At 44.0% G+C, this 12,959-nt stretch overlaps 1 protein-coding gene across 1 annotated transcript in view; it reads left to right on the top strand.

Annotated features, from left to right (window-relative positions):
- Positions 1-12,959, top strand: part of GCK (glucokinase) — a 40,879-nt gene that overhangs the window by 11,744 nt on the left and 16,176 nt on the right. The gene's annotated exons all lie outside the window — the stretch shown is intronic.

A 12,959-nucleotide genomic window follows, 5' to 3' on the forward strand; every position in this document is an offset into this window, starting at 1 on the left:
AGAAAGACACCTTTATACTGAGCACTCAACTCAACCACCCCTCTGATTTGTTTTGGTTTGCAAGAGTGATAAACGTGAGAGGATGGAAGGTAACGTCATTCTTATCCTTCCTTTAGTGGTGGTGAAGGTTCTACATGATCTCTTTGTGAAGTCTATAAAATGTTTTCCATCTCTGGTCTCCTCTTTCTAGCAACTGCTTGCTATACATTAGTGATTTTACTCTTGGAAATGGAAGGATAAAGGTGCTACCAACCTGTTGGAATCATCCTAAGTGAATTCTTTGTCCATAACCATGAGAAATTCTTCATCCCCTCTTGCTGGTGCAAGTTTCTTGTCTTCACCTTTTGAGTTGAACACTGTTAATCCAAGGGGGATCATTCCTAGACATGACCATGTTAATGTTATCCTGAGGATCATGCCGCAATTTACTCTTGCTCAGTGATGGTGTGGGCACGACTGAATATAAGTGCTGCGACCATTTGTGAAAGATGTGTCTTAACCCCCAACAAAAAAAAAGGTTGATACCGCGTTAGTGAGTAGAGCAAAGTATGATTGTTCTCAGTAAGAGAAACCAAGTCATCTTGAAGATATGATACCTTTTAATGGCTAACAAAAATATACGATGTTACAGCAAACTTTAGGACCGCTCAGGATCCTTCCTCAGGCATAATGAAACAGATCTGGATGGGGCACACACATACATATATATATATGTATATACATATGTACACATATGAAAAGGCACAGACATAGCGAGACTAATTTGCACTTAAAACAATACCAGAGAAGATGAGCAGAGAAGCAAATACTTAATTAGTCCACTGGAAAGTAATGTGACAGTTTTATGATCTCTAAATTGGTTTTAGAGGATCACCAGGCCTGTGTGTTATCTCTCCTTCAGACAGAAGGAGCGATAACACCAATTGAAACTGTAGGGCATTAAATGAGAAACTCTTGGTTGGTGTCTTCATTTTTTCCATGCAGACATTGCCTATAATAACCCAGGATAAATCACAGCATTTGGCAAACATCATGGGATCCATTGATTTTATACACCTTTAGAGTCCTTTCTGGCTGAACCTTGGGGCATATACATTGACTAGACATATCTTTCTGTAGGACTTGTTGCATAGGTTTTCTTCACTGACATCTATACATGAAGATAGTGTGGTAGGATTTGCAACTTTATCTGCATTTTCCCTGCCACATTTTGTCGCAGGAGGGGAATGTGCAGGTAGTGTAAGGTTGACTTGAGATGGCAGTAGTGCTTGCATGTTGTTACGGCACTCTGCCCCCCGAGCGCCAGGTGGGGTGCCCTGAACTTCCCGCACCCCACTGTCCCTGCCTACTTGCCTCAGCCCTGGCTAACCCCAGGCGGACAACTGGGCGACGGTCCCTGCTCTGGCTAGGGACCTGGCGACTACCTAGATGGAACTACTAACGGGGGACAGAGTGCCGACAGAAGAGGCAGGTGGAAAAAGACCAACAGTACTTACAAGGCAGAGTAAGGCTGGAGATGGAGCTCACAGGCAAACTGAAAGGACACTGACTAGCAACTAGAGCAGACTGAGACAGACCTGACTAGAGGCTAACAGAACCAATAACTGGCAGTGAGCTCAGGTCACTGCCAGCCTTTTAACTTAAAGCCTCTTCCCAGGGGCGGAGAGTGGGAGGAGCCGACTCTCCCACTGTTGCATATGGAAGGTGGAGGAGAGTGGGCGGACACGCCCACGCTGCTGCACGCTGGCTGCTCCACGCCGCCGGGAGATCCCCAACAGCAGAGCTCCGGGACGCCGGAGCCGACATCGGAGCGGCACGCGCCCTGCATGGTAACACATGTGGCCTTCACAGCTGCACTCCGGGATAATTCAAGGTTGACAAAGGGGTCGCAAAAACCCAAAACGCATTGCTTCTTCCATCTGCTTGCATCCCCATGTGTTTTTTAGTACTTTTTATTTGTACTTTGTTCAAATAAATACCCTCTAAATACTCCACTTACCTGTTTTGGAATACCTTGAATTATCCCGGAAGTTTGAAGAATTCTTGGTCATTCGTTATTAAGGTCTTATCTTTCCTATTAAGGAGGGTCTCTAAGGAGGGGACCCCTCTCAAAAGTAACTGTCATTTACTTGTTTAAAGCTTTCCATACTTGGCCTTTCCTAAGGAGCGCGGGACCGCTTTTTATTGTGCATTTTATTGTTTATTCCTGGGAATCATGTATGGCGCCTGGTCATTGGTCCAGCAGCTCCACAACGAGTGGGTTAAAAGGTTACAAAGATCTTGTTTCATTGGCATCATCGGGGTGTAGCGGTCAGCCCAAGTTTTTGGGGTTTGGCTGCGTACACCGGGTGAGTCCTTTCTCATCGTGTTATGACTATATTTTCACAGGAGATATATCTGAGTGCTGTTCTTATATATATATATATCCAAATTTCTTTAGAAGCTCTTTGTGTTCTTGGAACAGCTTCTTTCTGAAGCCGATGCACTGCTTGGGGGGTTGTAGGTTCTTATGAATTAGAAATAACTGATTAGGGTTTTTAATCTTTTCAACTTGGTTGTTCAGGTTCGAAGCTGATGTGGGTATGGGAAGGATATCAGTCTTTTTCACTTACGCTGAACCTCTGCATTTGCTGTAGTTAGGGCATTGGCTATTATACTCAGTGGGATGTAAACTAGGACCACTGGACTCACTGCAGGAAAAGCTTGGACTTTATAATGTTCTTGATAAACTTGCAAATGTAGGAAAGCGAAAGGAGACTTGATTTTCTCTTGTGCATCTTGACCCAAATGTAGTCCACTTTTCTCGAATACTGTATGGCAGCTTGGAAACTATTGGGTATACCCCATAATCAATGTCCGGGTAACTGATTCCACATAGGTGAGCATCCGGCTTGGCCAACTGAATCTTCTAAGTTTTGGAGATTGAACTGTTGGAGATTCAGATTGACCTTAATGGGTATTTTTGGAAAACGTATTAGCCACTTGAATAGAGCATTCACTGTGGCTTTAGGAGTGCCAAAGTTTTGTTCTATTCTCGCTCAAGCAGTGGAGGCTTCCTGCTGGATTACCAATGTGGATAGATCTATTTCTCTTGTCACATTCTGTAGACTGTGGACCAAGCCACCTGGTCAACAGATCTAGCTCTTCAGCAGCAGTAATGCCAAAGTCACTAATTGCAGTTCAGAAGGCACATTTCCATCCTCTGTAGTTCTCAGGCTGGCCGTCCGACCTAATGAAGCTGGTCTTAGTAAGTTCATATCAAACATTGTATCTCACAAACTCAGACATGTTTGTTTTCTCTGACTGGCCAGAAAATGGCTGGCTTATAGTGCTGATCATATTGTTTGTGGTGTTCTGGGAAACAAATATAGGGAAGTACAGGGCTGCATAGGCATTCACCCAGGAGCTAGTTTAGCATCTGTACCATCTGTAAATTTGGAAATATGTGGTTGCTAGTGGTTTAGTGACTTCTGGACTTATTGAGGTATATTGATCATCTTTTGTACATCAGTTTAGTGGCATATAAGAGTCACAATTTTGGAACATACATCAAAATTTTTAGCTTTTGGACCTTTACGCCGGGCCCACTACTTTTCCATAAAGATAAAGGGAAGAAAAGTTGCCAGAAAACTGGCATCAAAAATTCCACTGATAATAAATGCCTCCTGATGTTTCCAGGACTTGTGCCGTTCTTGCTTCTGTCTTAGACTTACATTTGGGCACTAAGCTGCCATCGTAAGATGTTGGAAGCTTTGTAATTTTTCTAAAGAAACCCGTGTATTACATTTCTTCAAAATACTAACAAATTCCTGGCTTTTAATTATATAGAGTTTAAATACAGTAGAAAGGTATGTTATTTCTCCCTCTAGTGGTCGCGTATTGTAAGTGGCTTCGGGAGTTTTCCGATTTTCCGGGTCAAAGTCATCCTGACAGACATAGGGCGCAGGCAGGATCATTGCTAAACAAACAATACTTTATTAACTGTAAAACAGGAAAATAGTAACTTGTGACCCGGTAATCCACAGTATCTTAGTCTGTCAATAACGTTCAAGAGTCCATATAAACAGTTAATAGCCTAGTTGATTGGGATCAGTAATAAATGATGACTGTATTACTAAACAGTCTTCAGATCCACTAGCGGGGGTTCCTGTAGCAACTCTATGACCGGGAATGACTCTCTTCCAGGCCTGCTGGCATGCGATCAGTGTCATCCGAGGAGAGGGAACAGAGGAACCATTTGGGATTGATTTCATTATTCAGTACTCTTTTTCCTGTTCACTAGAGGAAAACTGCTCTTAGGACAATTGCTACAGCCCTGAAGCACAAAACAGAAGAGACTCCTTTTTTCTTCTGTCCATAACTTAGCCGTCCTCTCTACTCTCTGCAGTCTTCTCAATGGCTGTATCTCTTTTTTCATGGAGGGAACAGTCCTTAGGACTGTTTCTGTAACACTGCAGTACAACAGGAGAGACTCCTGCTTCAACCTCTGTCCTGCACTAAGCACCTCTCTCAACTACTTCCTTTCTCTTCCTCCTGCTCAGCTCTGTGTCTCTGTTTTGCCCTCTCTTAAAGAGACAATACCATTACAAAGAAAAAAAGACTATAGGATCATTAAATAACAATAAAATATATACCGCCTTACAATATCACAAGCAAGCTGAGAGATGCTGGAGATTTTATTTAAAAGGGTTATACCAGGATTAGCTTTTATCACCTATCCACAAGGTATCCCATTTTCTCATCACTGCAGGGTTGCTTCTCTTACATGCAGCTCCATTGAAATGAATAGAGTGGCAGCTGATGGAAATAGCTGAGCGCTTGTATTCACATACGCAGTCATAGCTCCATTCAGTCTCCTCATCAGTGCAGGGGTGCTGTGAACCTGTAGCGAGGAACACGGAGGAATTTGGTCCCCTGTTCTTGGGATCGGTCGGAGTCCCAGCTCTGAGACCATCACCTATCCTGTGGATAGGTGATGAAAGTAAACCTTGGTACTACCCCTTTACGGCGCGTTCACACAGGCGACAAAATCGTGTGATTTTCTCGCGATGCAACAGTGCTGCAAATCGCATGTATGTGAAGCCCATGCTTTCCTATGGATTCCTTCACATTAGGGATGTCTTGTAGGCTGATAAAATGCGATGGCTGTGATTGGTTCATCGAGCGCTGCAGTGATTTGCAGAAAACCAATCAGAGCCAGCGCTTCCTGGAGGCGGGGTTTTTGAACCTCCAATCCAGGAAGCGCTGCCGGAAGACTTCAAACAAGCGCTGGGGACCAGCGGAGAATTACGGTGGAGCAGACAAAAAAAATGCCAGCAAAAGAGCGCCACAAAGAAGCATGCTGCGAATTGCCCCGATTCTCCGTGACCAGCCTATCTATCAGATAAGGCTGACCGGCGGAGATTCGGCGACGAATCCTGCTCCCAGGCAGCGGCTCCCGCGGTGGAGATCTGCCGTGGGACTTCGCAACGCCTGTGGACAGGGGCCTTAAGCCATGCGAATTTTGGTGCAGAATTTACTTGTTGCAGTGCATCTTATACACTTCTTTTACCCATGTGAAAGGTATCTTAAAGTGTCCCAGTCTTGTGTAGTCTCTGTAGTGTCCCAGAACAACATCCTGGTCCCCTCCATAATTGTCATACATGTATTGTCCCATGTGGATGCACTGTGGAAAGCTGTCATGTGATTTTCTGTATTATCAATAGCAAAAAATGGCACCGCGCTGCTAGGGTCCAAAGCAGCACAAGTACATGGTAGTGCAATACATAAAGTTTTATTTCTGATGCTACGCGTTTCGGCACTATACAAAACGTGTCTTTTTCAAACATATACATTAAAATAACACATTTACATGCATATAAATAGAAAAACTTACAAAGAGGCATCCGTCATACGCTCGAATCAAGTTAGGTCATTTTCTGTGTTACGGTCATTTTCTGTATGCGTGTTGCACAGCTGCGGCGTCTGAAGGGTTAGTAGTAATAAAATCATTGCCTGTCAGCTCTGTCTGCTGAATGTATCTATTCTATTGTGTCATGTGGTACAAGTGAGGTTATAAATGAGAGAGATTGAGAGCGGGAAAGGAGTCCATCTTCAGGAGAAAGCGTGCTAACATAGAGCCGCATGGAAGCACCGTTAGCTTCAATGTAGATGAAGATGGAAGAGGAAGAGCAACATGCCGTAGGGTCTGGAGAGTGGATGTGAGAGGAGTGAATACCAGAAACAGAGAGAGCACACTACCCCAGTTTGCTAAAACGGGTACCTGTTCACACCACAGGCTTTCCCTGTGCGGCCGTCCGTCATTAGGATCACTGCTTATCATGTCTACTACACGCACAGAGGTACTTTATTGGCTAAGCCTTCTTAAATAAGTGTGCTTGTCAGAGTATATGTGGAGTGACCCCTACCCCCTTTCGTCCTCCGGAGTGCTCCCAATTCAGGACTGGTGACATATAGATAACTTGGACTATAGGGCCGTATTGATCCTGTGTACCTTCCCTACCTCTGCACTTAGAGGTAGGGAAGGTACACTGAAAGTGAATTGTACCTGCATTACCTGTTATTCAAGTTTATTTCAAGTAAAAGTTATACCAGTCCCTAACCGTTCCTAGGGACCTGAGGTACTATACACAAGTCTCCGTTTTAAAGGACTGAAAGATTGAAAGATTTAGCAATCTATTTGTATAAAGTATTAATGGCCATTAACACTTTGTCATCTTCGTTTGCATGTAAAAGGACCTGCATGCATTGTTTGCAGAGCCCAGGGTGTTGTTAAACACATGCCCAATTGTGCAAACAGCTGCCAACACATTCCATTGCTCTCACAGCTAGTGTAAACATACTGCAAGGAGAACATCCTGCAGTTTATTGAAAGATGAGTGAAATATATTCAAATGGAATATATCTGCTCAGTCTTTCAGCATCTTAATTATGGATTTTAAGTTTGAGGCCTCCCTCACACAGACATTTTTTTCAGCATTGAGCTCTGTGCTTTCAGCATATCGCTAAACGCTGTCAGAGGCTCCCATTTTTTTTGAATGGAGCCTCTCACACACCCTATGACAGATGCTTTTGAGCGCTGTCTGTTCTATTTTTGGGCGTTTAGTTCTCCTCAATGTTGAAGAGTGCATTTTTGGATAGACAGCTTGAGCATGGTGCAGTCAATCAACCAATTGTCATCATCTTCCTGGCTAGTTTTATCCCTACTACGTCACTTGATTCTCCATTGCCTCGAGCTTAATATCTGGTTTCAGGCTCGGGACATTCTGGTAGTTGAAAACAGCACTTCCATTGGCAGGAATTTCGGGAGCTGGATCCTATGGCAAAATCGGAAGCCCAGCTATGCCCTCTTCATTTGTAGACCCTAGTGGAGTTCAACTGATGGCACCGGTGAGGTCCCTAATGCCCTCTTCCACTTGGTGACAGCATGGTAAAGCATGAGAAGAGTGGTGGTGGCAGGGATGTAGCTAGTGATGCTTGCTATTGTTTAACAGTGACTTTAGATTATCTGTTGTTTTTGCAATCTTCCGGCAATTTCGGTGTGTTTTGCCTTGTCGGTGAGTGAGCTAGTCCCCCAGTCTGCTCTCTGCTGTGGGAGTTTGTTTTTGATGGCCAACAACTCTGTTCGTTTTCATACCTAAAAATTGAAAGCCTCCTTGCCCACTACGTTTGAATCATAGAATGGTAGAGTTGGCAGGGACCTCCAGGGTCATCGGGTCCAACCCCCTGCTCAGTGCAGGATTCACTAAATCATCCCAGACAGATATTTGTCCAGCCTCTGTTTGAACAATTCCATTGAAGGAGAACTCACCGCCTCCTGTGGTAACCTGTTCCACTAATTGGTCACCCTCACTGTCAAAAAGTTTTTTCTAATATCTAATTTGTGTCTCCTCCCTTTAAGTTTCATCTCATTGCTTCTAGTCTTTCCTTGTGCAAATGAGAATAGGGCTGATCCCTCTGCACTGTGATCCTCATAGGACATGATTTGCAGACCGCTCACCATCTCGGTAACTCTTCTCTGAACTTGCTCCAGTTTGTCTGTCTTTTTTAAAGTGGGGTGCCCAGAACTGGACACATTATTCCAAATAAGGTCTGACTAAGGAAGAGTAGAGGGGGATAATTAGCTAATGTGATCTAGACTCTATGCTTCTCCTAATACACCCCAGAATTGTGTTTTCCTTTTTGGCTGCTGTATCACACTGTTGACTCATGTTCAGTCTATGATCTATTAGTATACCGAAGTCTTTTTCACATGTGCTGCTGCTTATCCCAATTTCTCCCATTCTGTATGTGCTTATTTCATTTTTCTTCCCCAGATGTAGGACTTTGCATTTCTCCTTGTTAAATACCATTCTGTTAGTCGCCGCTCACTGTTTAATTTTCTTTGTGTTGATCATCTGGGCGAGAATTTTCTGGCACAAAAGGGTGGTTCCTCCCTTAATATGTTTCCATTCTCTGGCACACAAGGATGGGGTATTAGAGCAGTATATCTCCACCGGAAGTATGGCTTGGCCAGGCTGATCTACAGGTTACACCCAAGTCATGCCCAGTTTCACACCCCGGTGGGGACATGCTACAGTATCGCTGGCTCACTCACAGAGCAGGCAGCAGGGAGGGGCAGCTGGATGAGATTTCACTCCTCACTCTCCCCCGCCCCTCTCCATTCACTTTAGCAGCAACCGTTTAGTACTGAACGGCTGCTGTTTACACTGAACGATCATCGTTCAGGACTTTATGCAGCTTAAAATCCTGAATGATGATTGTTCAGTGTAAACAGCAGCCATTCAGTACTGAACGGCTGCTGTGTAAAGTGAATGGAGAGGGGTGGGTAGGAGTGGGGGGCAGAAATCCCCTCCAGCTGCCCCACCTCTTTACTGTGTGATCCAGAGATACTCGCTCCTGTGCAGCAGCACAGGAGCGAGTACACACAGGGTCAGGCATCGTTTGCCCGACATTCGTCCAATGTAAATGGCACTTAAGTATGTCTCCACTCAGGAGCTTTTGTCAGCTTTAAGCATGACCTGGGCGTTACCTGTAAGTCAGCCCGGCCAATCCATACTTCCAGTGGAGACATACTGCACTAAAAACCTAAGGACGGTACCTCCCTACTAGGTTTTTTGTTGATGTCTTGTGTCATTGGGTCTTAGTCCTTGGTAGTTCAGTACCCATTCCCTCCACATTGGGACTGCAATTGAGGCTGCTCATGCTGGTCTCCCAGAGTTGGAAGTTATGCAGATTGGTCTTTCTGGATCTGTTAATTTGATTCTCTTTCATTTCCCTAAGTATAGCTCACCTGGCTGTGTGGTTGCTTGGTCATTCTTACATCTTTTGGGCAGCCTAGCGAGCAGAATGCAAGCCTAGCAGCAGGAAACTAGGTTTCCATGAAGTAGAGGTATTCTGGCGTGACATTTGTTGAATGCGAAGGTCACAGGTCTTCCCAGAGGTGAACAACATTAGTCAGGAGACTCGTGGTCATACCATTCTTTTAGTGCATGACGGGGCCAATTACCTCTGTTACCTGCATGTCACTGAGCTTCTCATAATGATGCGAACCAACTTGGAACTTTTTCTGGGCTTCTTCCAGGAAGTTGTCCTGATTTGATCGAGAATGTATCCTGTGTAGTCTGTCGGGGTAGTCAGCGGTTGTCAGGGCTGTGGTGAAGGCTAGACATACCATTAACTCTTGTATATCTTGGTTTATTCAATCTAAGTCCGGAGTTGTGGTCCACCACCATTTACTGGAAGGTGAGAATGCCAATATAATGCGCTCAGAGGGGTCCACTTAAATGACATATTCCTGTCTGGCCTTCAAGTTGGCATTGATTGGGTCCTGTTTTTGCTGGATGGGGTTGGAGTTGCTGTGTAAGGGTACATGGGCTCCTTCATGGCAGTGTCAGTGAAGTAGAGAAGTTGGAAGCTTGGAAAGAAGACTTGCCCAGGGATTGGTTCCCAGTTGGCATTTCTCTTCTGGGGAAAAATTATCAGATTATGCTATTAAAGTGCCTTTCATAAAAGCTGTGACCTTTTTTCTCACCAGGTAAATATTTGTGGTTGTCAATTATTCAAGGGGTAGTTAACACAAGTGCCCCAGATGGAGGTTTCTTTGCTTATGTGGGTTCTATTCATCCCAACGGATTTCTCAGCCCCGTCTGCACCTAACAGCATAGCTGAAGAGGAGTTTGTATGAAAAATATACAGAAAAGGCTGATAAAACATATTGCAAAAATATTTATAAATGCCTATTATTTATATAAAAAAAATAAAAATTTAAGTGCAGTTACTCTTTAAATATTGTTATCCTTCACTGAGGATAGGTCATTAATGCTGGATCACTGGGGATCTAACTCCCAGTACTCCTGCCGAATGTTTGAGGGGGGCACAGTGCAACACTCAGGAAGAACCGTCACCTCTTTATTGTATACCCGACATCGCGCCATACATCTTGTAGTGGCAGTGCCTGGTACTGCAACTCCATTCCATTCTCTTCAATGGGACTAAGCGGCAAAAAGTCCATGTGAAAAATGAACGTGAGGTTAAAGGCTGAAGGTCACAGGATATGTCATTAATGTTTAAGTCCCTGATAACCCCTTTGAAGCCTGTGTATTGTTTAACCATGAAGAATGTTCCGATATCTACTCCGGTCCGAGATAAATCATTGATCTGTTCTCTGCTTCATTTGAAGTACCTATTAAAAGCATCATCTTAATGGGTTGATAGAAAATATATCTTTACTAAGGCTGCTTAGACTAACTACTGTCTAGCACCTGATGTAAGAATAGCTAGCACCGCTATAGTAATACCTGCAAAATTTAAAGCGACCCATGATTCTGTCCCGACACAAATGGGGGAGTGGGATATATTACGCGCAGTTCTTTTCTGCTGCCCCCCCAATCCACCGGTTCCGGGACCCATTTTTGGCCATGCAATGATGGCTTCAGTAATTTTCTAACTACCCAATGCACATTGTGCACTGCTCTCTGATTGGCCGGTGCTGATCGAGTGGCCAACTTGCCAATCAGAGATCAGGTATAGTTCATTACTAGTCCAACGTTACTAATGCATTGTGGGGATTAGGTAGACTAAAGATCATGTTGGCCATCTTGAAAAGCTGAAAACAGAACCCAGAACTGGCAGATAGGAGGGATGGCAGAGAAGAAGAACTGCAGGTAATATATATACCCCTCTCTTCCTCCGTTCCTGGAACAGAATTTTGTCCCTAAACTGGAGGGTGATTTTAATAGTCAATGTTGCACCTATAGACAAGTTCACATATGCGTGCATTAGGGAGGGAAGAGTTACCTAAATATATATGTATGTGGTCTGGACTGTGTGCTCAGCAGTCTTAGACCGGTCACATCTCCTATTAACTAAGTTACTGATTAACTCTTGCACTGCCACATAATGCAATTCCCAATGAAGGACATAAATGAAGGTTGCAAGCATCTTCCCTAAGTACTAGTCTTCTATATTGATTTGGCAATTTGAGACTTTTCTCAGTCCATCCTCTTACAGAGGACCTGCCTATCCTTTTGTTCAGTCAGTACCTCTCCGCATGTGACAGTCCCTTCCTACTCTCCTCCCTTCCATTTTTTGCCCTTTAAATTTCATCATCCATAGAACTTTTGTCAGATTGAACTGTAAACCGTCCGCAGCTCTTAGTGAATAGTAGTAGTAGACAAGCAGTGCTTAATAGGAGTGAAGGTTGAGATCGGTCAGCGCAGAGCATGGATGTCAAATGGATAAGTCTTGGAGAATTTCGACTGGAATAACCAATGTATATGTAGGAACCACCTACATATGTCACCAAACATAAAGAACAGAGACGCCAAGAAAGTTCGGTGACAAGCGCACACATCTGTATCCCGCTGTACTTCTCCATGGTGTGAGATCTCCATCCTGGAAGAATGGATCAGATTGTTCATCCAGATGTAAGTCTACAAAGAAGATTGCGTGAGGGTGCTGGGATATTGCTAAGGGTATGGATGGGGTCATATAAGAAATGTCTGTGATACTTTAACTTTCACACAAGTTATTTATTTGACAAGTAGTACAGAATTGATGAAGGTCGCTGAGGAGAGTATAAATGTCATCATTGGTTGTATAGTGCTACATGCATATGCCCACTGGTCATGTATTGTACGTTTAGCAGCATTGCTTCGCCATGTATTGTATGTACAAGTGTCACTGTGCGCCCTTCCCATTAGAGATGAGCGGGCATACTCGGTTCGGGTGTTTTTGCACTCGAGCACCGCTTTTCCCGAGTAACTGACTACTCGGACTAAAAGATTCGGGGGGTGCCGGGGGGCGGCGTGGTGGAGCGGGGGGTAGCAGGGGGGAACAGGGGGGAGCTCTCTCTCTCTCCACCCCCCACTCCCCTCTGCAACCCCCCGCTCACTCCTGAATCTTTTTGTCCAAGTAGTCAGTTACTCGAAAAAAGCGGTGCTTGAGTGCAAAGACACCCGAACCGAGTACGCTCGCTCATCTCTACTTCCCATTAATCGTAGCCAACAACTACTTGCACAATAATTGAACTTCCAGTATGTAAGGCTAGACATGCATGTACAGATAATGGGCTTTTTAATTATTGGTACTGTGCTAGAATTCTGGGGAAAGTTGTGTCTCCTTTTTTTTTTTTTGGGTGCAAATTGGTTTAGATAACTGTACTCTCGATTTGCACCAAAAAGAACGCCTCTAATCCCTCCCACTCCACTTATCAAAAGTCTCTAGAAAAGAGAGTTAGGTTTGAGTGAATTGAGGTTTTCAGAGACAATTATGCCATATGGCTTTTAAAAAGGTGCCACATTTGTCCCAATCTCACTCCAGTGGATGGGTGACGTACAAAAAGACATATTAAAAAAATGCAATAAATTTATGAACATTTTCCAAAATGTGATAAATTTATGGCATTTTCAACTGTGGACGTATGCCAGAAACGTGGCTTCAAAAAATGTTCAGATGAT

Source organism: Eleutherodactylus coqui, chromosome 2 (assembly GCF_035609145.1).
Source record: "Eleutherodactylus coqui strain aEleCoq1 chromosome 2, aEleCoq1.hap1, whole genome shotgun sequence".
Classification (NCBI taxonomy): Eukaryota; Metazoa; Chordata; class Amphibia; order Anura; family Eleutherodactylidae; genus Eleutherodactylus; species Eleutherodactylus coqui.